Here is a 24,116-nt window from a genome sequence, read left to right on the forward strand (position 1 = left end):
GCGCCTGGAGAGATCAGTGCCATCTCCGTTTACAAGGGGAAAAGATGAACCCGCACCCTTCTGGGATTTATCATTTGTTTTAATTGGCACTTTTTTATACTTTCCCTCCCCCCCCCTTCTTTTACAGGAATAGTGGTCTTAAAACTGTGTCACACGCAAGAGAGCTATGTCACAGCAAAGCCTCTGCATAAATACTATAGCACCAAGTGAGACTAATTCTCCTGTGCATCATGTACTCTGGCAATCTAAAGGGCTTTAAACCGTGTATGTATGTATGTATAATGCATTCTGACACAGCCAGACTAGCGATAGGAATCGTGTCTATCTTCAGCAACAGCATAAATCACAGCTGAATCACGCAAGTTAATATTTTTGCTAGACAGGGCATCTGAGAGCTGCCTACAGGGTCACATTCTGAGTTCAGTCAGCCACAGCCTCAGCTTAACCAACAGCGCTGCTAAGCAATCTGTTTAGTTTTTTCACGTAGTTAAATCCGATTCTTAATGCAACACTACAGGCACTAAAACAAGGTTTTTAAATGTTGACATATATAGGGTGCTTTAATAGGGACAGCCTCAGGAAACTTCCCAATCAGAGCTGCAAATACCAAATCTCTCTTACATCTTCTGTGGAAAGTAACCCTCCAGCAAAATGTACAGGTCTTGATCTTATGCATATTCTATCATAGATATATATATATATATCTGCCCGTATATACATATACTTTCAGGGTTTGTTTGTTTTTTCTAGTGTGTTCCAGCAGCTGGAAGTAAGGAAGGATCCCAGGCACCCAGCAGCCCTCCGCAGGCAGCCAGCAGTAGCAGTGATCTGCCACCAGCAGCTGAGCAAGAGGCACCACTCAGCCGGATAGCTGCCCTGTCTGAACTTAACACAGCTGTATCATGAAACACAACCATAACTCCAGCCTTAACTCTCCTAAGTTGCCTTTCAGATTCACAGCTGAGTTGAATTCCGCTTGTTTTAATAGGTTTTCAACTTGCAAATAGAAGAGCTTACACGAGGATGCATGGATGGCTTGCTGCCTGTTCCAAAGGGCTCCATCTCCAGCACCAGGACACACAGATGACTGACCCAACAAATAACTTGTCAGAGCAAAGGTAATCTGGATCTTGCAAGTCAAGCTACACGGACCACATATGCTCTTCTTGCTTCTATCCATTTACAAAAGCACAAGCTTTCAAAGTTTTAAATTGCTCTACTAAGAGTCTTAATTCATAAGACTGAAAATTCAAACGCAGTGACATTTGTATACACATTATATACTTATAAATTGTTGTTGTCAGGCTGGAGCCACTTATCTTGTTATTAGCTATACTTTGGTGCATCACTCAAAACAAAGAAAAAGAACTGGATGAGCATCAAGTTGCAGCTCAACCAGCCCTCATTTCATCTCTACTGCAGTTCAAGTTGTCTTCCCTCCTAAAAAGCCATTTTGTTTTTAATTCCTAAACATAGGCATCTATATCATTACTTTCACATTTTCTACCCAGAAATCTTGCCTTTTATTAAGTGTTTCCTGAGAAACTGACTAATAAGATTAAGAACTGTAAAACCTGGATCTTGTTCCATTAGACTCAGTTCCCTCCCTCCCTGGCTGTACAGGTAATCAGCTCTGCTCCTGCCGCTCTGGTTATGCTTCCCATACTGTCTCCTGTAGGTGGCTCTTTACTGAGGAATTCTGTGACATCTAACCAGGTACATGTGATGATTTCCCACATCACACTCCCAAAATAAGAGGAGACAAAAAGGATGTACCACATGTATCAATAACAAAAACCCCAGCAGATTCATGTCCCTTTCTCATCAGCAAAAGTCTCGAATGCCGGAATAGTTATAATAAATTATCTCCTGAAATGCTGATACATTACAATTGCTGTATCTGAACTCCATGTTTCTATTTATCTTAATTATGATGGGTTTTCTGCCTGTTCTGCCTAAGACTGACTTTAATGGGCACCCTTTCAGCAGGCCTCTCGGTACCAGACATCAATGGACTGGCACACAGCAGCGCTCTGCAAGGTAAGCAGACTGATCTGTTGGCATGTCATCAAGGAACAAGGCATCTTGTGCAATAATGCTCACAATCATGGAATTCTAGTTTTAAAAGGGAAAAAATGTAAACCAAAAGTAAAAAGGCAATCACTGAAATTCAGATCCAATTACCTTATGTACAGAGAGTTTTGCATACAGTTATATTCCCATTTTGTTTTGAGAGCTCTTCTAGCACTCATCTTTTATTTCTTGCTGCTATTTAGGTTGTGCAAAATGAGACTCATCCTGTAACAGCTCTGCTCTAAATGGGAAAAAAAAGGGAAGGTCCACAACATCCCTACAGTGAAGGCAGCAGAACACCAGCGGCTGGATGGTAACCAAACCAGAACCAAAGCGCTCATCCTTGGGGAGAAGGCTACCAAATCCTCACGGCCACGACTGCGCACTTCCACAGTGCCATCTATCGGATGACATCAAAGCACCCTATGGCAGCAGCAAGCTCTCTCCAGGTGCTCTCCATACAGGTGCCCCCTCCTGCCCGGCAGGGTGGGGAACACTTTCTCAGCATTGCCTCCCTAAATGTCTCACCCTATTTTCTTACCTTCGCCATCGGCCAGCACAGCGCCGACTGACTGAAAAGCCTACCAACAGCAACCCCTCTGAAAATTGGGTTATTTAGGAGCCTGAGCGTAAGGCTGAAATTCACAGCCAAACCAACGCTCAGTGTCCCGCAGGAGCTGCTCATGACTGCAACCCGAAAGCTGATTCCCTGTTCAGCACAATCAGAACGCAACGTGACATTGCATGCATCTGTACCATGATGCAAGCAAGTGAAACAAGTCCTCGGGCGGCACGGCTATTACGTGATTCATGAATAAGGCAAGGAAAACATCCTCGCTTTATTAATTCCCGCCGCCCATAAATACTCTGCACGTTTGTGTTCTGTCAGAAAACAACGGATTCAGAAGCCACCTGGTGCTGTTGCCCCCTCCCCAGCTGCCCCCACCAGCCCCATGGCCGCAGTGCCAGACCTCGCCATTCACAAGCAGCCAGCAGACCCTTCCATTCACAAGTGGAGCCTGCGGCACAGAGAGGAGGAAGAGGAGGAGTTGAAGGGGAAGAGAGCGAGAAAGCGGATAAATTCCATTTGTGCTATTAAAAAAAAAAATAGAAAAGTGAACTCGGCAGTTGAAAAGTGAAGATAAAAAGATGAAAACAGTAATCTTGCTACAGAAACCAGAGAATTATGTTCTTGCTCTCTCCCCCCCCCCTTTTTTTTCTCCTCTTTTTTTTTCTTGCTTTCACGCTGTACAAACTGTAGCACCCTGAACAACTCACTCCCCTGCTATTTCCAGCACTTTACAGAAACTTTTCAACATTTCTGTTTGACACGTATTTTCAGCAGTGAGGTGAAGACAATAAGTAAACAGGTAGTGAAGGGCTATTTAGAGAGCTGGTCAGTCACGGTAATAACAACGCCAAAAGAAAAAACCTCACACAGAAGAGAACATCTATCCTATGCGCTGTAGCCACAGACAGCACATGACCTCTGACAAACAGTTTTCAGAGTAATTTTAATGCTACTCTGGATTTAACTTGACTAACTGGTAGCAATTGAGCACATCTTTTTTTTTGTGGCAGCAGTTATCTAAAATGCTACAATAACAGCATCAAAAGTAGAATGGTGGAAGATTGGTTTTCCATTGTGCTGCTGAACTGGCATAATGCCCACTTTAAAAGCAATTCGCTGCTCATCACTGAAATCTGGCAGACACGACACTAAATGCCTCGAGGAAAAAAAAAAAAAAACAGGGTCTCGAGAAGGGGGAACCACTCCAACCAGCGAGCAGAGAGAGGAGGGGGAAGAAGGGAGAAAGCGAAGGATGATAAGCCCCTGTAAGAAGAGAAAATTGCAAAATAAAAAGTTTGGCGCTGCATGTAGACTCAACAGGCTCTACTTAATTTGCTTGGAGATTTCATCGCAGGCCTGCATTAGTAATAGCAGAACAAAACAAAAGCAAATATATATTTATGTCTGCCCATTGTTCTGATGAAGTGAAAACGTACTGAGTTACGTCAATCATTTGTCAAACACATCTTCCTAGTTTTATTTACCACCAAATATAATGAGTAAATATGTGATAATAAAACTCTTCTTTTTATACGGACATATACAATTTTTTCCCACTACTAAATACAGGTAATGATTTAGGAGGCTTTCAAAATGTCTTTTTACTGTCAATAAAACTAATTCTATTCCTATTTTCATGTTAAAAAAAGGCTTTACAAATGAAAATTCAAATTAAAATTCTGATTATAGTGTAGTGTGACAACACCTGTATTTATAATTTTACTGTCAGCTAGCTCGTAGTGTTTAACAATAGCTTGAAGCAGAAAAGTAATTGGAATTTGTCTGTAACATGCCAGATGACGACACCGGGCACTTCGCCGTGCAAAAGCAAATTTGGTTTGATGACAAAATAACCTTACCAAGATCTTTAAAAAAAGCCAACCCAAAGGTTCATGTCGGTCCTCCTCTACCCAAGGACATCCCATCCATCTGGCTGAACTGGGGCCAGCCACTGCAGGCACCCTCCACCTCCAATATTCCCCTCCCAGATGCGTTCCCAGATGATGCAGTGGTACCCACAGTCCAGGAGCAGAAGGGAAGGACAGTGAGGGCGCATCAGGGCAGCCAGAGGTGGTCACGCTGCACGTGCTGTGGTTCTCTAGACCTCTGCATGATTGAAGAAGGAAAGCAGTGCTCTGAGCACAGCAGTGCTTTCCTGTGGCCCGGCCAGGCACAGCACATCTGCTGACTGACAGACCAGGTCTGATCTAGGACACAGCACAGTCACTTTTCAAGAAACAGTATTGAAAAAAATATGAAAGCTATTCAATTTGAGCATTTCAGAACTCAAACACATGCCACTCTCCGCACACAACTTGCTTTACACAAGGCTACAAATTAAAAGCCCATGTTTTTCATTATCCTGAAGACAGGGGAAAAAAAAATAAAGAAAAGGAAGCCACACAAGAAAGAAAAACAGAATGACAGTGATGTTTTAGTTTACACTAGATATGGCAACACATACAAACTGTCAAAACTATGGAGTGAAAAAAAGCTGTTATCAAGCAACTGTCAAGAGAGTCCTCTGAGATTTGGAAATCTTGTGTTTATTGTAACTACTGCACATTACACAAAGAGAGAAACATCCCTCTTCTTACCACTGCTGCTAAATATCATGTGAGAGAACCCAGACTTCTACCTCACTACTTAGATTAATTTTTTTTTCCCTGTGTAATTCTGTACTTGACAGCACAGAGCCCCTCCTTTTTAAAGTTTTCTGTTGTTGAGTCAAAGTTTAGAGAGAAACTTGAGGTTATAGTGAGCAGTATTTCATTTTCAAGAACTGTCAACACCATTTTTTATGTTGTTAACTTGTCGTCCATCATCTGAGAGTGGAAACTCTTAACACCGAAACACACAAAGGAAGAATTTGTCTCTTAAAAGAGGTATGAAGAAAGAGTGAGGGCAATGGAAACAGCTGTTTTACTGGGCATACTACCGATTCTTTTTCAAGTAATTTAACATACTGTCTAGAAATAAGACTTATGCCATAGCTGGCAGCAGGCTATGGTATGAAAGGTTCAGCTTCACTGTTTCCATGTAGATTTTAAATCATGCTTCCTGATTGTAAGAGAACAACTATGCCTCAGACAGAAATTCCCACCCTCTATGGGGTTTCAGTTGAACCCTCAAAGCAGCTTCTTTAGCCAAAGTCTTTGCAGCCCTTTCAAAACCAGCAGCAACATTACAGCTTTACTGATGACTGATCAAAGTTGCGAGCAAAAAAACAACCTTGTATTATGTTCATCACTCACTGCAAATCACATTCACTATCACTTCTAAACTTTAGGTTTATGCAAAGACCATCTTTATTCCGAATTTAGTTTTTCTTTTCAGAACAAACACTAGAAGAAGAGCTGAGATTGACCTTGAAGTTCTTGAGAAAGTATAAAACCTAGAGTGTGTGCGACTGCACACTTACACGGTTCAGTTCTAGGGAGCATCAAACCTAAAAGCTCAGTGAAAGAAGCTCAAAGAAGCCTCAAACATTATTTATTGCACAAGAGCAAATGAACAGCAGCTGCTGTAAAGTCAATGCAACCACAGCATGCACAGTAAGCTTCAAGGCCTCAAAGCTGACATGATATCATTCTAGATTTGTTATGGACATCACAGAACCCATGTAGATCTTCGACATGGAATAGATTTCTGCAAGTTTACTTTCTAGCAGTCAGCACCAGACCCTGCTGGAGCTGCCCCAGCATCTCTTGGCCAGTGCTGCCTGCAGGTGTGCAGTTCCTCAGCCCTGGGCTCCCAGTTTAACAAAGCCCAACAGTTCCAACTAACAGGGAGACCTTCACATTTTGCATATAAAGATATGTATTTTCTTTAAGTCTTAAGAGGTCTTCTTCAAAATGTCATAATATTTATGATCATCAGATGAGAATGCTTGAACAAAAATTCAGTCTGACATACTGCATTTCACACAGCTACCATGACCGCTCAGAGATACTTTTATCTCCAAGTACTGGATAACCTCATCTAACACAGTAAGGAGTGTATTAATTCAATACAAAACATGAAATAAAATCACCGAGAAAACAATAAATGAATCTTTTCCATATCAAACTGGATTGTTAGCAGTATTATTTCCTAGCTTTTGACTTTCAAGTACTTCCTCCTCCTAGATTATAAGAGTTTTAAAGTATCATAACAATTACTGCATAAGCAGCTGCAGCTCCGTGTCCATTTAAGACTTGGTTTATTTTACTAATACTTTAATATAAGCTCACAAATACTTGTATGCTCACACAAAAGCTACGCAAAAACCACCAACCCGATTTTCAGAAATTTAAGTACACAAAAGGTATCAAACACTGCATAGATATGAACCGTGTGCTAGAAGTCTATTCACGTACTTACTGCTCCATAAATGGAAGAGTTCTTCTGAGTGATCTGTAGCAAAAAAAAAAAAAAAAAAAAAAAAAAAGGGAAAAAAAAGAAAGGAAGAAAGAAAGCCTATGGAAAGTGTGGTGCAGAACAAGAGAGTTGCTGAGCTTGTCCTGGGCTTCAATTACAATTAGGCTGAGAACTGTTAAAGTTTATAAGATATACTGAAGTTAGCTTGATGCAACAAGCTCTTTTCTTCTGCTCTTGCCAACAAAACGGCTCTTCAAAGTTCATACAAGCACTTGGGTAACTCTTTAAGGTCATACCTGACTGAGAAGCTCACCTGTCAAATCCTCCTCTTCTTCATATACTTTCGAGGGTTATAACACAGAGGAAAAAACAGATGAGAGAGGGGGGCGGTCATTACAGCTGAAATTCAACACATTGAATTCAGTGCCGTCAAAATAAAGAGCTCCTTCCATTAATCATGAAATTTAGAGTACTGGAAGATCTACCAGACCTATTTTACTGAACAGGAAAATTCAGCACCAGGATACTGTTAAATTGAGTTAGCATTATCAGGGGAAAAAATACGCTCTATTTCCTATTATTTATGAAGCTCTATCCTTTTCTTTCTTACCAATTACATTCCCTATCATTTCCAAAATATACAAACTGTTTTCAATCAACAGATTTCTTTATTACAGCGTACTGCATGCTTGTTACTGCCTCTTTTCTATATTGAATCCTTGATTGGACAAGCATTTTGAATTTAACATGGACTGTGATTGCACACATCAAACAAATTAAACCTGCCAATCTCTTTTTGGAGGATATCCTTATATATATACTATCACTGAAGAGTACCCCGAGTATATTTGCTTAGGAGAAATGGGGAAGGAGGAAACGATTATTATAGCAGAGGCAGAAGACATTCATTTTCCCATGATATGTAACTGGCCTCGCATCCTCTTTTTCCTACTTTTCACTGAATTATTTTATAAAAGTAGAATGTATTTACTGGCTTTTTCAGCATCTCAGTGACTGTTTTACAATCATCAGCCTATGTTTCATTTTGGCCAATTGCTAATCATGCTTTAAAGATGAGATGGCAAAAAGAGATGAACTACCTAGTAAGCCTGAAACTATTCTTTCTTAACCAGCAGCAAAGCCAGATTACATGGAACAGGAACTGTTCTTTGTACAGTGAAGGAACAAAATGCACTGTCTGGCATTATACACATCTGTTCAAAATGAGACAAAACTTTGTACAATTTCTGACCGTGCAAATATTCACAAAGATGAAAATACTGGGAAGCATTTTCCCGTTAAAAAGCGGTTCAGAGACACACTGGTTGAAAATCAGCTTCTAGAGGGAGAATGTCTAAAACCAGAAAAGCAAAGAAATAGAATACCCCCACAATATCAAAAACCCAAAGCAATGGAAGTCAAATTGAAGAGTGGACAAAGCCCACAGAATGAATTAGAATAAAGCAATGAAGTTATCTGCTTGCAAGACTTGACTACGAGTATTCACAGTTTTTTGGACCTTATTAAAGCTTAGTATGAATTTCTACACTGCAAGTTCTCATGAAATGGAGATATCTTTATCTGAAATACGTTACCAGTTTGCTACTTTATCTGCATCCTTAGAGCAGCATAAAATAAAAAGGACAGAGTATCCGGGCTCTTTTTACAACTAATGTTGTAAAAGCAGTGAACTTTAATTCAAAAGGTCTAGGTGCTATGTCCAGCTCTGCCATCGCTTTCTAACATTATACTGGACCAGCTGCTGAATTCATTCACACTTCAGTTTTTGTCTGTGGAACAGGTTTGATGACATCTCCTTTTCTGACCTATTGCTTGTCTTGCACTGTAAATTCAATAGGCAGAAGTGGTCTTCAAAATTGCCTTTTTTTATGGAGCACCAGACCTCTAGATAGCAGCATAATACAAATAATAACTAATGATGTGAACCCAGCCTTCTGAAAGAAGAGGTAAACCAGTACACTACACTTCCAATTTTTGTTTCAGAGATGCCTCTGCTGGTAACTGCATTTTCTATGGCATAAAGCACCGCTACCACAGTAATTGCTGAAGGTGCTCAAGTCAGAGTTTACTATAAGCCATTCTCAGCAAGGCACTCTTAACAGTTTGAAAACAATTTACATTTGGGCAGTGTTCAGTCTCATCAAAAGCTCAGAGGTCTTTGAGGGTAAGCTGCAATTCCTACTTCTTTTCTCTCAGAGGAGGAAAGACTGCAACAAAGGACTCGGATCTTTAAACCGAGAACCTATTTCTGTAGTTACATCAGCTATTCCTCTCCCTAATTTTGCTGAAATTGCTAAATTCAATTTTATTTGTAACAGTGAAGTCAGACGTGTTGCATGTGATAAAGATCTACATACACATTTCAAATGCGATGTGCAGAACCAAGACAAAGACCAACAGAATTCTCTAATTTCCTTAAAAGCTGAACTAGAAAGCTTAAAATAAAGGTGTAAGAGCCTGCTGTTCCATCCTGCCTTCACACTGCACAGCATCTACACAGACTAGAAACTGGAGGACAAATTGTTGCTTCAACATTCATTAAAAAGAAAACCATTAAAAACTCTAGACAGAACAATGAAGATTCCCTGCAGCCAGGATGTCGGCCATTCAAAGTGCACCATGATGGTAAGGTGCAAAGACTGACACTCCTGGAGGGAAGAAGGAAGAGAGTGAGGGAGAAATGCACATCATCTTTACTGACCCTTCCTACTCCAACTACCTGGCTCGACTCTCCACAAGAGACAAACTACCTTCAGGCACTAACCTAGTCAAATTCCTAGTGCCGCTGATTAAATAAAAATTAAGATTAGAAAGCGAAGTAACTGCCCACCATGTATTAATGAATCAGGCAACCACATGCTCCACAGGAATTAAGAAGCGGGTTTGAAATGCCCTGCGAGCTATTGCTTTCATCAGGAGCGTGGGGCTGGCAAGGCCACTCTCAGCTGTCGCTTCCTTGAAGCAAGAGCTTAATATGGAGCTGCAGCACTGCCACAACTTGGCTTTTGGAAATGGAAGAACACACTGCGTGTCGTCCTGCTGATTACACAACACTGCCAGGAAAGCCACATCTCCTGCCCCTAAGAGACAGGAATCCCACGGCTTCAAACAGCTAAGGCACTCTGGGTGACAATCTGTATGTCAATCCCCCAGAAAATAAGGACATCAATACAAATGTAGTTGTGAAAATGGTCTAAAGCTTCTAGTGAGGTACTTCAGCTTCCTTCTTTCTTTTATCAAATGTTTCATTCTTTGTAGCACGGGAACATTTCATGACAGAGCACACAAATACTAGCCAAATAAAAATCCTCCCATATGGGCTGACTAAATGTTCATCTAGCCTCTAATTCAGATACCTTGGACAAACAAGCTGTCATACGGCAACACAGCCCTGACTTCCAAATCCAGCTTCAAACAACTGAGGAAGTTCTGCAGCTTCCAGAAACAAAGACAGTTTTTTCTCTGTGCAGAATGACTCTGGATGGATTTTTGCTTCTACTAGTGCTTCCAACAAGGCTTTGAATCCATGGCTTTCAGAATATGTAGCAACTTAAAAAGATCTTTGAGCATTTAGCACTCTTTAAAGTAGTGAGCAACATATGAGTGGCTGCCTACCTCCGGAAGCTGAAGTGTTCCAAAGCTCAGCACAGCCAGGAGCTGAATGCCTCCAGCTGTAGGCCTGGGGCATTCAGCCATGCTGCTTCCCTGCCCGTTGTTGTAGACTTCTTTACTATCCGCTATATAGGCAGCATTTAAGAGGATGCGGTCACACCACAGCTGCCTAAACTTACACACTGAATAGCAATGGTAGGAAAACAAGGGGGGTGCAGGGGGGAGAACAACACTGTATGTACATCTTCAGTAAGAAAGTATTTCATAGACAATGAAATGGGCAAGATGCATTAGGCACATATTGTGAACAGTGGCATAAGAGGAGGAAGGTAAAACGTCAGGGTTAAGAAAGATGGACGTAAGGGTTTATTCACATAATTTGCTAGAGATAATGGAAAGTAACGCTTTCAGCTCAGTTTTGTTCTGAGGCTTCTAAGATATAAGCATGTTGAGTCCACTGAAATTGTCTACACCAACAAAAATAAGCCTTTTTTTTTTTTTTTTTCTTTGTAAGGAACAGAAACTGTGAAGGTCTTTTGATGACACCAAGTACTATTCACAGCTGTAATGGTTTTTAGAACACATAATCCACTGCACAATCACAGGTTCAGGTGACGGTGCACTCCACAATTTAGATGGGAGGAACCAAACAGGAAAATGAACTTAGTAGCCTCATACATCAGACAAATCTATCGCTCTGTAGACAACAGACCAAAATGTTTTCTTGTAAATGCTCTGGCTTCTGACACTGAAGAAAATAAAGGGTTTATGTCTAATTACAAACTTTATGTGAAGGTAACAATTAGAACTTCATCCTAGCAAAAAACTACTGTTGCTGAATTTCATCTGAACAGAAGGAATATTGAAGTGACAAAAGAAAACTACAGATCTACCAAATCCAAGCAAAAACCACGAATGTTTTGAGCCCAGGCAAAAAGCTTCTGAATTGGTGCTGGAACCATAACTAATACAGTCGATTACACTGTAGTAAATATTACAGCACTGAATTGATACTGACAGTTGTTTCCTAATCTGTATGTTAAGCCTCTAGTAATTTTAAGTATCCTGCACAGAGATTCTCAGATGCTGTACTTAAGCTACATTTCAGTCATCACACCAGTAAAATTCCTAAATTCAAAATTATGTTCAAATAGCCAAATCACAACTGTGCAGCTAAGCTGGCCAGAAAGGAGCTGGGCAGACATATGTGTCTCAAGAAGAAACATGACAGTGTGGTAGATTTTTTGGCCAAGCAGTTGTGTTCGAGGTATTCAGTAAACCTCTTAAAAATGGACAGAACTCTTTTCTCCTGAGAACATCTCCCTCGTTGTGTTTTGCACCTATTTGAAAGAGAAGTGAGTTAAGAAAATTTTCTTCCAAGAATTAGCTTGCATTCCTACATTGGCTAGTGCCCTCTGGACTATTCATTGTGCTCCTGAAGAGTATATTAGCTCATCTGGGGAACACAAGCTAGAGCACAAGTTCTTAACCTACTGCAAGCATTACTCATGAGTTTCTCCTTCTATAGGTGATTAATGATTAGAAGAATCAGTAAATTTTGTATATATTTTTAAATGAATAAGTACTTTTTGAGCAGGAACATCATAACTCATCTGTCAGCTTTACTTTTTTCCTGACCACAACAGTTCTTAACAAATCAGTCTTTAAAAGAACAACAACTAGAAAAGAGGTTCTGAAGAAGCCATCTGGCAGACAGCATCTGCAGTCATTGATGGAACTTACTCTGGGTTTACAAGAAATAGCCAAGCAAGAATTTTGAGTGCAACCAGAACTGAAGTCTAAGTGGCAAAAATAAAAGTCTAAGCCATCAGATGCATGGAAACAACTGATAAATCAACTACTAAACCTACTGGAGATACTGACGTTATTCAGAACACTGGACATGCCTGAGAAACTTGTCAGAACTACTGATGTATTGGTAACAAAAAGACCATGGTACATCAAGGAATGAAGCCATTGGCCCAATCCTGCAGCGGTGCCATTAAGTGCTTGGTGACAGGTGCCTTGTCTCTGCCCTGTATTAGCAATCAGTATTTGGATAGTATGTTGTACTTCTCCCATTCCCAACGGACTTCCATAAGAAGGAAATAGTCCAGCACAGAACAGAACTATACAGCACTTTAAAATATCTTCCGTATGCCTGAATAAGTAGACATTTAGCTGAGCATAAATTACACTAAAAACCAATGCAGCATTTTTCTAAAATAATACAATAATTACTCTTGAAAGCTACTGTATAATTCCTACTCTTCTGCAATGAGCAAGATGCAAATTTGAAAAGTCTGCTTTGAAAGGTTAAGGAAGACTGATACCACTTCGCCAACAACAAATATTCAAAATGCTTTTAGGACATTCACTTCTGGGAGTGCAGCGGAGTAACACATTCATTTTGCAAGATAATGCAAAGGAGAGGGATATGGAGAGTCTGTTTAAAGATTTAGCCTGCAGTTCTGTTGACTGTCACCTCCAAGATTTACTCAAGATACCCATGGGTTGTAAAGAGGTGTCAGCTAATAAATCACGAGGAAAAGCCTTCAGAAATGTATTTTATTGTTATAAACGTGTCAGGAGAATGTAGTCATCTGATCACCCTGAAGAAGGAACCGCAGCACGCTGTGTCAGCACCTTCCTAAGAACATACTGCCACCTCTGCAATGCCTAATTTATCCCCCAGTGCTCCAGAACAGACAGCCATGGGATCTGCGTATAACAACTGCCCAGTTCTGTGCCAAGTTTTCAAAGCAGTGGCTCGCTGACCAGATAGGACTTGGATAGTATGAAGAACAGCATGTCAAAAGAATTACAAGCAATTGAACTGTCTCGCTCTCTACTCTTAATGTATATGGAGCGCTGTGGAACACACTTTCAGAAATCAGATATCTAACACTAATCAATTATGCACCGATTATGGATGACCTTTGGAATCGCCAAAGGTACAGTCACAATCATGCCTTCAAAAAAAAATCTTGCTTTTCACTATAATGTGTGAATGTATGAAATTAAATGAGGCTTGCAATATAATCAGCGTGGTTGGCTGCATTAATACATTCCATTTCAATTTAAAACCACCACAGTCCAAGAATGACAAATCTAATTTGATCAGTTGTTCACAAAATCACTGGAAAGGGATGTAAGCAAACCTATCAACAGCTGGAACATGGCCTGCTTACCAAAACAATTGATCCTTTTTTACACAAAACTCTTAAAATATTCAAGAACAGTTTAAAGCCCTGCAGTATTTTAGAAAAGGGGGGGATAGTGGAAAGGAGTTTCCCTAGTAAAAACAATTTAAATGTCTAAGTCATTGCTTAAAGGCACAAAAGCCAGAAAATTCAAACAGAAAGGTCTGATCTCCAATAAAAAGGTGCAATTGGGTAGTGCGCTAGCCTTAATATAATAACCCATTGTAACTCAACTTTGTAGGCTTGACTGCTCTTTATGAGGTGTTTAAATTGTATTTCTGATTTAAATGGATTTTCATGAGGCTCTTGCACATGTTGAATATGCATATTTAACCGCAGTCAAATAATTCCAGATTACTAATAAGTTGCTATAAACGCCTGCCTTATGCAAAGAATATATGCTTTCAAAAGCTGAACATGCTCCCATGTTATTCTCAGAATTAAAAACACGCAGATCTCATTACTCCCCACCCCGAAAAACACTAAGAGAAATGTTGTCTAATCTCTCACAACTGTCACATTTGCCATACCAAGTTTTTGTGGATTTTAGCCTTGAGTGCAGCACTCTCTTCTCTGGCAGAGAAATTTTCTTCTAAAAGCTACTGAAACCAATTCTGATTAACAAGACTGAAAGTAACTTACAAATGGAACAGCACCTTACCAGACAGCATTCATTCAGTCAGTCACTAATTAGTATCTGCATGAGAGGAAAATTCTGAAAGCATTGCAAATCAAGCAGAATTACCCAAAATATATCTGAGGTTGTAACAGGAGATGACTGGTAGACGAGCCTTTTCTAGATGAATGATGATCTGGTGCATCAGTACTGTACTGTTGGAAGAACTGGAATTCAAGTCTTTACCATAGCCGATTTGAGGAAATTACTTTCCCACAACGTCAGGCATAAGGACAGCACACACACAAGTAAAACAAGACACCTGAAAGCAAACTGCTCCGTCAAAAATAGTCACTAAAACAGGGAAGATGACATCAGACTAAAGCATCCGCTGCTGCACAGAAGATCAACAACAAACACAATAAAAATGCTAATTTTGGATGAAGCATGAGGTTAGAATTAAATACTGTTGCTTTATTTTGCTTATGACAAAACCACAAAGCCCACACCTTTGGTCAGTGAACAACCACCACATGAGGCATTTCATCCAAAAAAAGCTTGAAACACTAACAGGTAAATCTGTACTTAATCATCATGCGGCACAACTTATTTATGACTTTTTGATCAAGTATTTGAAAGAAGCTAGATATATCCCAAGTTAAGCTGCAGATTGTTAGCTATATACCAACATTATAACAATATGTTTTAAATTTGAGCTTTTGTGACAATTTCAAACGCTTGAGATCTAACAGTCATTTCAATCTCACTCACCTTCACCTACTTCCCACACACTATTTTATAGATTTAGAAGCAACACAGATCCCCAAAGCACCAAAAAAAGAGGCAAGATGAAAAAGCAGTGTATCTCCAGAAAGGTAGCATGTATATCCAGAAGTGTAGCATACTATACTCCAAAATTAAAAACACAGAATATACTGAGTCAGAAGAGACCCATCAAAATGAGCTCATGACTCCAAATATTTAAGCTTCTGCCCACCTTAAATTAAATGCTTACTTGACAGTGAGGGGCAAGACAGATGTATGATTCTTAGTGATACAGATAATTGAAAACAAAACAAAACAATAATGTAGCCTCTTAGATCAATGTCTGGAATGGCTGCCTAACACAGGGTTATTTCAGACTATGCACAAAGGTGAGTTACATCATCTTCAAGAACAAGATCAAAATATTCCACTACCTGCTTGTTCTCGATCCACAGCTATAGGCACATAGTGATAGAACAAAGGGGAATGGTTTTAAACTGAAAGAGAGTAGAGTCAGATTACACGTTAGGAGGAAATTATTTATTGGAGGGCAGTGAGGTGCTGGCACAGCTGCTGAGAGAAGCTGTAGGTGCCCCATACCTGGATGTGCTCAAGGCGAGGTTGGACAGGGCCTTCAAAAGCTGCTGGTGCAACATGATGAGTATTGCCATGAGTATCCAGCATGAGGAATACCCACTTCCTCCCTACCAACAGGTTTACAGATGTTGGTTTGCAAACTCCATATGTTACAGCATAAACAACATGTAAAAACCATCCCATCAAACAGTGGAAGAGCATCTGTTCCCACATCATAAGAAAGAGAATGACAGGATTTGAAATACTCAGTAGTTCCTCTCCCCAGTCCTGGTCCTCCATCCTAACTGTATGGGAGTTCTTTCAGTAATGCCCTGACTACATCATCAGCACAGGAATGAAATCAGCTGAAGGAACAAAAGGAGCTGTTGCTTCTACTGTAATCAGACTTTGTTACAACAAAGATCAAGGAAGCCAAGAAGAAACTAGTCATTCTTCACAAAATGTGCATGTAAAGTCAACAGGTAACAACTCTCCACTCCTGGTGGAAGCTAATGACTTCTTTGGGAAAGCACCTTGAGCAAACATCCCAAAAAAGCCAGCATTTCACATAGGAAAGGTAACCAGCTACTCCCTGCTAACTTTAACTTGAAACAGTGGGCAAAAGCAGTCGGGAAGAAAATGAATCACCAAGGCTCGGTGCTGTGGAACATCGTTCCTGTCCTAACAGCACACAGTGACATCAACAAATTCATTATTCTACTACACTGGGCGCTGCCAGAGGAAATAAACAGTAAAGTCTTTTCATTTCTTTTAAAGTACTTTATCTTTTCCCATTTCTCCCTGTACACTTACCCTAAATCCTCCCAATTTGTCCACGAGATGTTACAGAACTCCACAAAACACACACCTGCAGCTGTTCTGGTCAGCACAGTCCTACTCTTTGAAGAGCCCCACCCACCCATACAATTTGTACCTTCTATCCTGCCCTTCAATTTCTTTATAAGACCCACAGTTCTGAAATAGTGAGAGCACATGCTCAGCTGCCCATAATACATCAAGGACACAACAATACACTCTGTCCCACTGATGCAACCGTCCCCACTACTAGGACGTCAATATATTTTTTTCTTTCTTCCCTAGGGAAGCACATCTACTGATAATCTCTAATTTGTGAAAAGTCAGCAATTTTGAGCAGGGAATATAGGAGATACGTATTCAGCAGAACAATGCAGGTGAAGCAGGGAAACAGGTTACTTGGGTACCACAACATTAAGCACTTTCTGACAAAGACTGCATTAGCAGATGACAGGAGATTGAACACATAGCAAACAAAATGCTTTACAGATTTTTCCTGTCCTTGATGTTGCAGCTGATCTGGAAGAGAATGTGCAAAGTCCCTCATGCAGAGATAGCCTTTGATCCTTGTGTACTAACTTGATACACTCACAAATCCATGCCTGCCTTTTGTCTTCCACATCTCAAAGACAGTCTACAAATAAAATAATGGATTATCTGAAGCTGCTCTGTTATAAAGAAACACATTTTAGATTACTTTCTTAAATCAACTTTGTAAATGTATTTTTTCCCCTTTTCATGCTTGACATTCAAGCAGAAAGAAAAAAGATTATGTGCTATGATCTGTAGAATATTAAACTCCTCCTTGGGACAAGTTTGTCTAGTTATCAAAATCCCTGTATTTACTGAATATGAAAAAGCAGAGGTTGATGGATTTGGCTTTTAACTGCTAAAATCTTTTGCGGGTAAAGAACAGCTATTAATATATAATGGCTTTTCACCTTGACGATTTTAAATTAATTTCCAGACGACCCCATACATGAAATTTATTCTCAAGGCTTGTCCCCTTGAAAAATATGATGGGCTTAGAAGAACTATACCCTATGCTTCCATCCAAATAACCACAAAACAACAGTTTTCTTCTGTGACAGAAGCCAGAACTCTATTCTGAGACTGATTTTTTAAAGGCTGGTTGCAGACCTTGTGACAGACTTTTTCCAAAGGAGTGGTAGGAGTTAAGGTATTCTGTCTCCTCCCGGTTAACAGTTATGACTGGACGCCTTCCCTCGAGCCTTTACTATTAACTACGTATCATTTAAAAATAGATTATTCTGGGATGCAGAAATGGTTTATTTCAGAATAACACATTCTTCTCACCTTGCTGTAGACAATGAAGGTTGTAACTGTAGGATAATGGAAACTATTTTGATGTTATTTTTTACTCTTTGAGCCAACTGGAACGCTGTATGTAACAGTTTCCCACATCCGGCATCTAACATGGTGAACTCATGAATTATGTCCCTAGTAAAATCTTCTGAGTAAATCTGTTTTCTAGATGTCTAGAATCAGTCACTGTGGGTCTCCTTTATAACCAATACAGGAAAGAAGCACTTCTTATATGTGACCCATGCCAGCCAAGCATAAATGAGATTAGATAAGCCATGCCCTGGACCTGCCTACTCCACTACCCATGGGTGCATAGGCTGATAAATTCATACACTTAAACAGCAGATCTCAGTCAGTGAAGATGAAGAGAATATCTTTGCAGGGGGGTTTCTCCACTAGTAACAATTGGTATGGAAGGAATGACTGCTTAGCTTCACTTAAAGAGTACAGCAAAGCCCTCACTCATGCAGTGCCTATATACTCAAGTGGAGTGTTGGACTACTACTGTTGTCTTTCTGTGCACCTCTCTTGCATTCAGACAAATCTTAGTGAAGCCTATGATCACTGCCTGTACAGAAAGGAAATTCTTGGTCACTCCCCTGACTGCGACTCTTCAACTTTCTGAGTGGTTCATATTTTACAAATATTCAGATCTCAACTCTAGTAGGACCTTGTTGTTGCACATGTAGTACGAGAGACAAATTTTAGCTGGAATACCACCATATAAAAACCACTTTGTGAGGCATATCCCATGGTGGACCACTTCTGCATTTCTGTGCAGAAAATCCTACTGGTAGAAAGATGAAGAATTTTCACTTAGCATTTAAATATAAAGCAAATCATTAGATGGATTTCCTCTAAAGAGAGTAAAACCCTCATATATACTCCCACAAATTCCTGAGCTTACTGCTGTTGTCTACAACGGCCCATTTCCTAACTCATCACTCATGTTTCTTTAAAGGCAATGTATATCAGCTGAAAAGATAAGGATGGCTTCTTACTATATAGAAGTCCTGCCACTGTGGTGATTCATTTTATCTTTGTAATTGGGATATATTGCACTACACAGTCTTGCTTTATAATTAAGTTTGTTTGACCTTTAGGCACTCCTGAGGTCTCTCCTAGTTAGCCCAAATGTGTGATACAAAGCACCCACATTGTTGGAAAGTCTTGAATTTAAAGATTTCTGTATATGTTCAACAGCAAAGTGTTGCCTGTAGTTTGCACTCTGCTGCAGAATTCTCTTCTTAAAACCAAAGCATATGCACCAATCTGAATTATGCTAAGAACATGGTTTATCATCATAATGGCCTTCAAAATGTACTACTCAACAGAAATATTGGCCTGCTCGAGACACTGTAAAAACATCAGCTTGCAATTGCTCAAGAATCTTTCCAAGGATGTAGTCCATCTGTAAAACTGCTGATATCTGCAGAGAAGAAAGATTTCCTCCCAAATCATATTTTATGTTTAGAAGATGATAAAATCTTTCGTACCACAAACTTTTCCAGAGATTTTTTTTCCCTTCTCCCCTTTTCACATCCAGAATGAGATAAAAAATGACCTGTTCTCAAGCTACTCTAAGTCTGGAATTCTTTGGAAGATGACCAATGCCCACATAAGCCTTCTGCTTATGATCATGCAATGGTTTTTAGTAATGTATAGATACAGGCCTTATTTAAAATTTCCCTAATTAAGAAAAACTTCTTACTGGATAACAAGGGCAACAGCAATAAAGTCTAAAATATGGGGAGTTTCTACTGGAAATGCAAATCCTGAATTTACCCTCACTAGGTTCAAGTAATTGAAGGCTACACTTTGCAATGGATTATTTTACTTTCAAGCTGTAATGTAAATTACCTTCTTTTATTGTTGCCCCTCCAAATCTTTCAACTTCGCAGCTTCCCAGGACTCTTTCCCACATTTTCTGTATTGTGAATTTTAAGATTGCTTTTTGTCAAATTTGCTTGGTAAGAGATCACTTGATAAATCTGTTTTTCTTTTTATATGTCTTCATTCTCCTTTTGCACTAATGCTATTTCCTCATGTGCAAGTCAGTACAGGCATTTCTTCCTTCCCATATAAAACCAAACCTGTTAAAAACATACGCACACAAAACCCAGTACAAAGAAACAAACCAGAATCTCTAAGCCTACTGAAAAGTTACTCTAATACTACTATTTTGCTGGGCCCTTAATTATAGTACAAATATATATATATAGTACTGCCATGGTCTGCAATGTGACAAGTGGAAGTTTTTCATCAAAGCAAAGATCAAACAAATAAAGCTCACAATCCTCCTCCCTTAAAAGATAAATGCTTATTCTAGAACTGCTACATTATGTGAAAAATCTCAGTACCTCAAATCCTGTAGGATTTTTGAAATCCAGCATGATTTTTGAAGTGTGATGCTTAATCACTGAACTACTGTTTCCTCAGTTAGGGCAGAGGCACACTAACAAATAACTGGAAGACATCCTGAGGTGTGAAAATCCAATGTAAGGCATTACCATGCAAATGGTCTGTTGACATTACCTTGCCCATCTTAAACAGTTAAAAAAATGAAGAAAAAGTGAAGACAAGGGCTCCCAACACTGCTATCACTAAAAAAGAACACAAGTCCTGATTATCATGTTCCCTCCCTCTCCCCTCAAAAAAACAGCAGTTATTAGAACTGAAAGAAGGAGGAAAAGGATGCACTGGTACTGCAAGAGGTAAAACAAGGTCACCAATACTGCTGTCCTACACTACCCTGTGAGGTACTCCACTAGGGTTTAAATGAGATCTTACAGTGACTGCCAGAACTTGAACTGCTTCCTCCTTTTCACTTGGGCAGATCAATGCTTTCTGAAATGTAACTCAGTTTTGGAAGAGGTAAGTAAATCCTGGACCAGCATGAGTGAGGTGGACAGCTTTTTGCCATGAAAGCAGATATACCTGAAAGCTGAGAAGTGGTGAGCAGAGCAGTCTGCCATGTTATACTGGTGCCTGAAACACGGGCAAAAGTGGGTGTTAGAGGAAAAGCTTAAACCAAAGGATATCTAGTTATTTATGCTCTATGGGTCAGTGCAGCAGCTGTGGTCACTAGTAGGGCAGAGGACACCTGTGAATATAAAAAGCCTGTAAATCCTGTCAAATGCTGTAATAAAGCAAGAAGGATCCTTTTTTGGTACTGACTGGAAAACACAAGCACAATCACATGTTGAAAGACTAAATACTGAAATAAAATTCATGTTTTGTCTAAATAGGTACTTCTGACTGAGTACTTCCTTTGATGTTTAAGATTTGTTACAGCAATTCAATACAACAAAAAAGAACTCGAGGCTTCAGATCTTAGAGAAAAGCTGAAAAAGGCACAGGCGCTTTACTGCAGAGTTTCCTTCTTTTGCAATATTTGAGGTTTGGCTTAAACTGGGAAATAGCAAATACATTTCAGAGTACAGAAGCACAAAAAACAGAGACGCTTTTTAAACTTACATCCAGATTTTCAGAAGCTAAACTTTCACATAACAACCTATTTTTTCCTTTATCCCTTAATGCACCTACAAGAAGAGCTGCAGCTTCATCAAATGCATGTATCTTATGTTCCCACATCTGGCGCTTTTCCAAGTTACGGGCATATCTTTTTTCCTTTTTTTCCAACCAAGACATTACGCTTTCGACTTCTTAAACTAAATAGTATTTCAAATAGTTGTACTATACGTCAGGTTATCATGAAACTGTGTGCACAACAAACAATTCCAAATCCACCAATGCCTCTAAAATATGGAATCTAAAGTATGAAATAAATCTTTTCCACATCAAGGCCCTGATGATGATAGTTAAGCATTATTGATCAAAACCACAGTAGCTCCATGCTTTTTCTAAGTATATTATCTTTTTTTCTTTTTTGGTCACACACCACTGGCTATTTTTTTATCGAGGATGTTTAAAACTACAGAATCAGTTCTAGCACAAAACAAACAAATAAGTAAATAGGATTGAACTGCAGATGAATACACATGTATTCTATTTATGAAGAGTGGAAAAACAACACAATTCTAAGCTCCTCTTAAGTGTTCTTTTGCACTCCCCAGAAGAAGTATGTAACCCAATTGCAAAATGTTCATCTGATTAGAATGCTGCTGCTCTCATGCTGTTTATGCAACATAGAATGTTTCACCAGAAACATGAGACAATACCATACCTAACATAAATGTTGTAATTCCAACTCCACAGAATACTATTTACATCAAATATTATTTGTTTTTATCATCTAAATAAACTAGCTTAGACTGTCACTCACTCCTTTTTATTCATTTTTTTTTGTTTTGTCTTATTGTATGCATCGCTCACAAAGTGAAAAATGTCTATTTAAAGATAAGTGGAAATACTACAGCACGCAGCATTTTCATGTCAAAATAATTACATTATTATATTCTGAGTTAAATAATATAACATAGGAAAACATTTTGATATGCCTTTGACAGTTGTAATCCTGGAAGAAACAAATCAACTTCTTCCAAACTAATTTATACCAGATAAAAACAAAGAGCTTCCAAGCCCAAACGGGCCTTCTCCATCCAAGTCCTCTCACAGAAGTGGGATATGACGGTACGAAATCTTGCTGTATTTGTTCTCCAAGGCTGAGCCAAATTCTGACTTGTCACAAAATTTTGTGACAACTAATTGTCTCTCAAAAGGTAGTGAAATTATATTAGCCTGAAATAAGACATGCTAATCTATGAGATGGTCCTGGAAATAAACAAAAAAGGGGGGGGCGGGGAAGAAAAATAAAAAGAAAGAAAAAAGGAAAAAAAGGGGGGGTGGGTGGGGAGTAGTACTCTCTCTTTCCATCTCATTGAACCACTCACTATCATGGAATGATTGTTTCTTTGTTAAAAGAGGGGACTTGAAAACTGTGGAAGCGGAGGCACTGCTTGTGAGACAAAGGGGTAACAGCTGAGGTCTCAGATGCTTTTGTGAAGAACACACTCCAAATAGGTTCTTGTGCACTCTGTTTTCATGGTGGTAATACTCAGGGCTTCAAATATGCCTTTTTACTCCCCCAGAAACATCATTTGGTATTGGCTGACACCATCACATAATTCTGATGGAGAGATGACAAAAATGAACCGACGGACTTCTTTGTTTAATAAAACAAATTGAATCTGCATTGAGATACACTACTGTGTAAAGCTCCATTTTTGTATTATACATCATGTACCATCTTTGTGTGTCCTACAAAATAAAACTAGTATTTTCCATGCCATTGTTCTCTGTGTAGCCTCGTAGTTCTTATTAAGGACTTCATCCACGCCCATTTCTTAGAGAAAAGAGCATAACTACATTTTCATGATGTCTTTGACATAAATGTTTTTGTTTTTAAGGATACAGAAAGATATTTCAAAAGAAACGTCTCCTATGCAGTTATTATGCTTCAGTAAGTACAATAATTAAAATAATTTTATTTGTGGTATTAATTTAAATCTTGGAGATCAAATAAGGATCCCATTTTTACTGTGTTCAAATCTAATGCATCTGTGTTCTTCTAAAGGCCTATGCAATTCAAACTGGTTTGGAGGCAGACCCTCCTTGTGTGCTCAGTAGATACAAGCCGAAAATCCTGAACTCAGCAAGATAATGGCAGATTCACATCACTTCCGGACGCAAACTCAGGGGTTTACAATAGCTTCTTTTAAGTAAAACAGTTGCCTTAGAAAGCAGAGAAAAATTATGCAAAGATAGAAATGTATACTTGGGTATCACGTCATAAGCTTCACAGAAATGAGTCTGCAATTCCAATGACTTATTTTCATCATGTTTCCAAGTGACCACTTCCCTGCTGACACGTAGGTTACATCTGTCTCCCTTTTTATCAGTATCACAAATTTCGATCACTTATGTTTTGTATCACCTCTCTCACATGCATTGTTTCCTGTTATTCAAAGTATTTCTCTGTATTTTAATACTGCAACATAATAAATGAACATTTTCTATCATGAGAAACGTATGGGAAAGTTTTGTATGAAATAGTTTCCATCTTCCCAGTATAATAAAAGACTAGGACAAAACAAGCATAGTGTCCTAAATATTACTATTTTTTATCTTTGCATGCAGTGAACTAAGTTTGTTACACACTGAACCATTAAACAAATTCATAAATTCAGTATGTGCAATAGTGAGTAATAAATGAGCA

The 24,116-nt window shown here is 39.2% G+C and overlaps 1 protein-coding gene and 1 long non-coding RNA gene across 2 annotated transcripts in view; one reads left to right on the top strand and one right to left on the bottom strand.

Annotated features, from left to right (window-relative positions):
* Nucleotides 1-24,116, bottom strand: part of POLA1 (DNA polymerase alpha 1, catalytic subunit) — a 182,850-nt gene that overhangs the window by 8,271 nt on the left and 150,463 nt on the right. The gene's annotated exons all lie outside the window — the stretch shown is intronic.
* On the top strand, nt 1,004-2,390 carry LOC107325225 (uncharacterized). Its single transcript, XR_001559643.3, has 3 exons — nt 1,004-1,118; nt 1,987-2,040; nt 2,277-2,390. It is a non-coding gene; the product is annotated as an uncharacterized LOC107325225 (long non-coding RNA).

This window comes from Coturnix japonica, chromosome 1 (genome assembly GCF_054131305.1).
Source record: "Coturnix japonica strain WE chromosome 1, WE-NBRP24, whole genome shotgun sequence".
In the NCBI taxonomy this organism is placed as follows: Eukaryota; Metazoa; Chordata; class Aves; order Galliformes; family Phasianidae; genus Coturnix; species Coturnix japonica.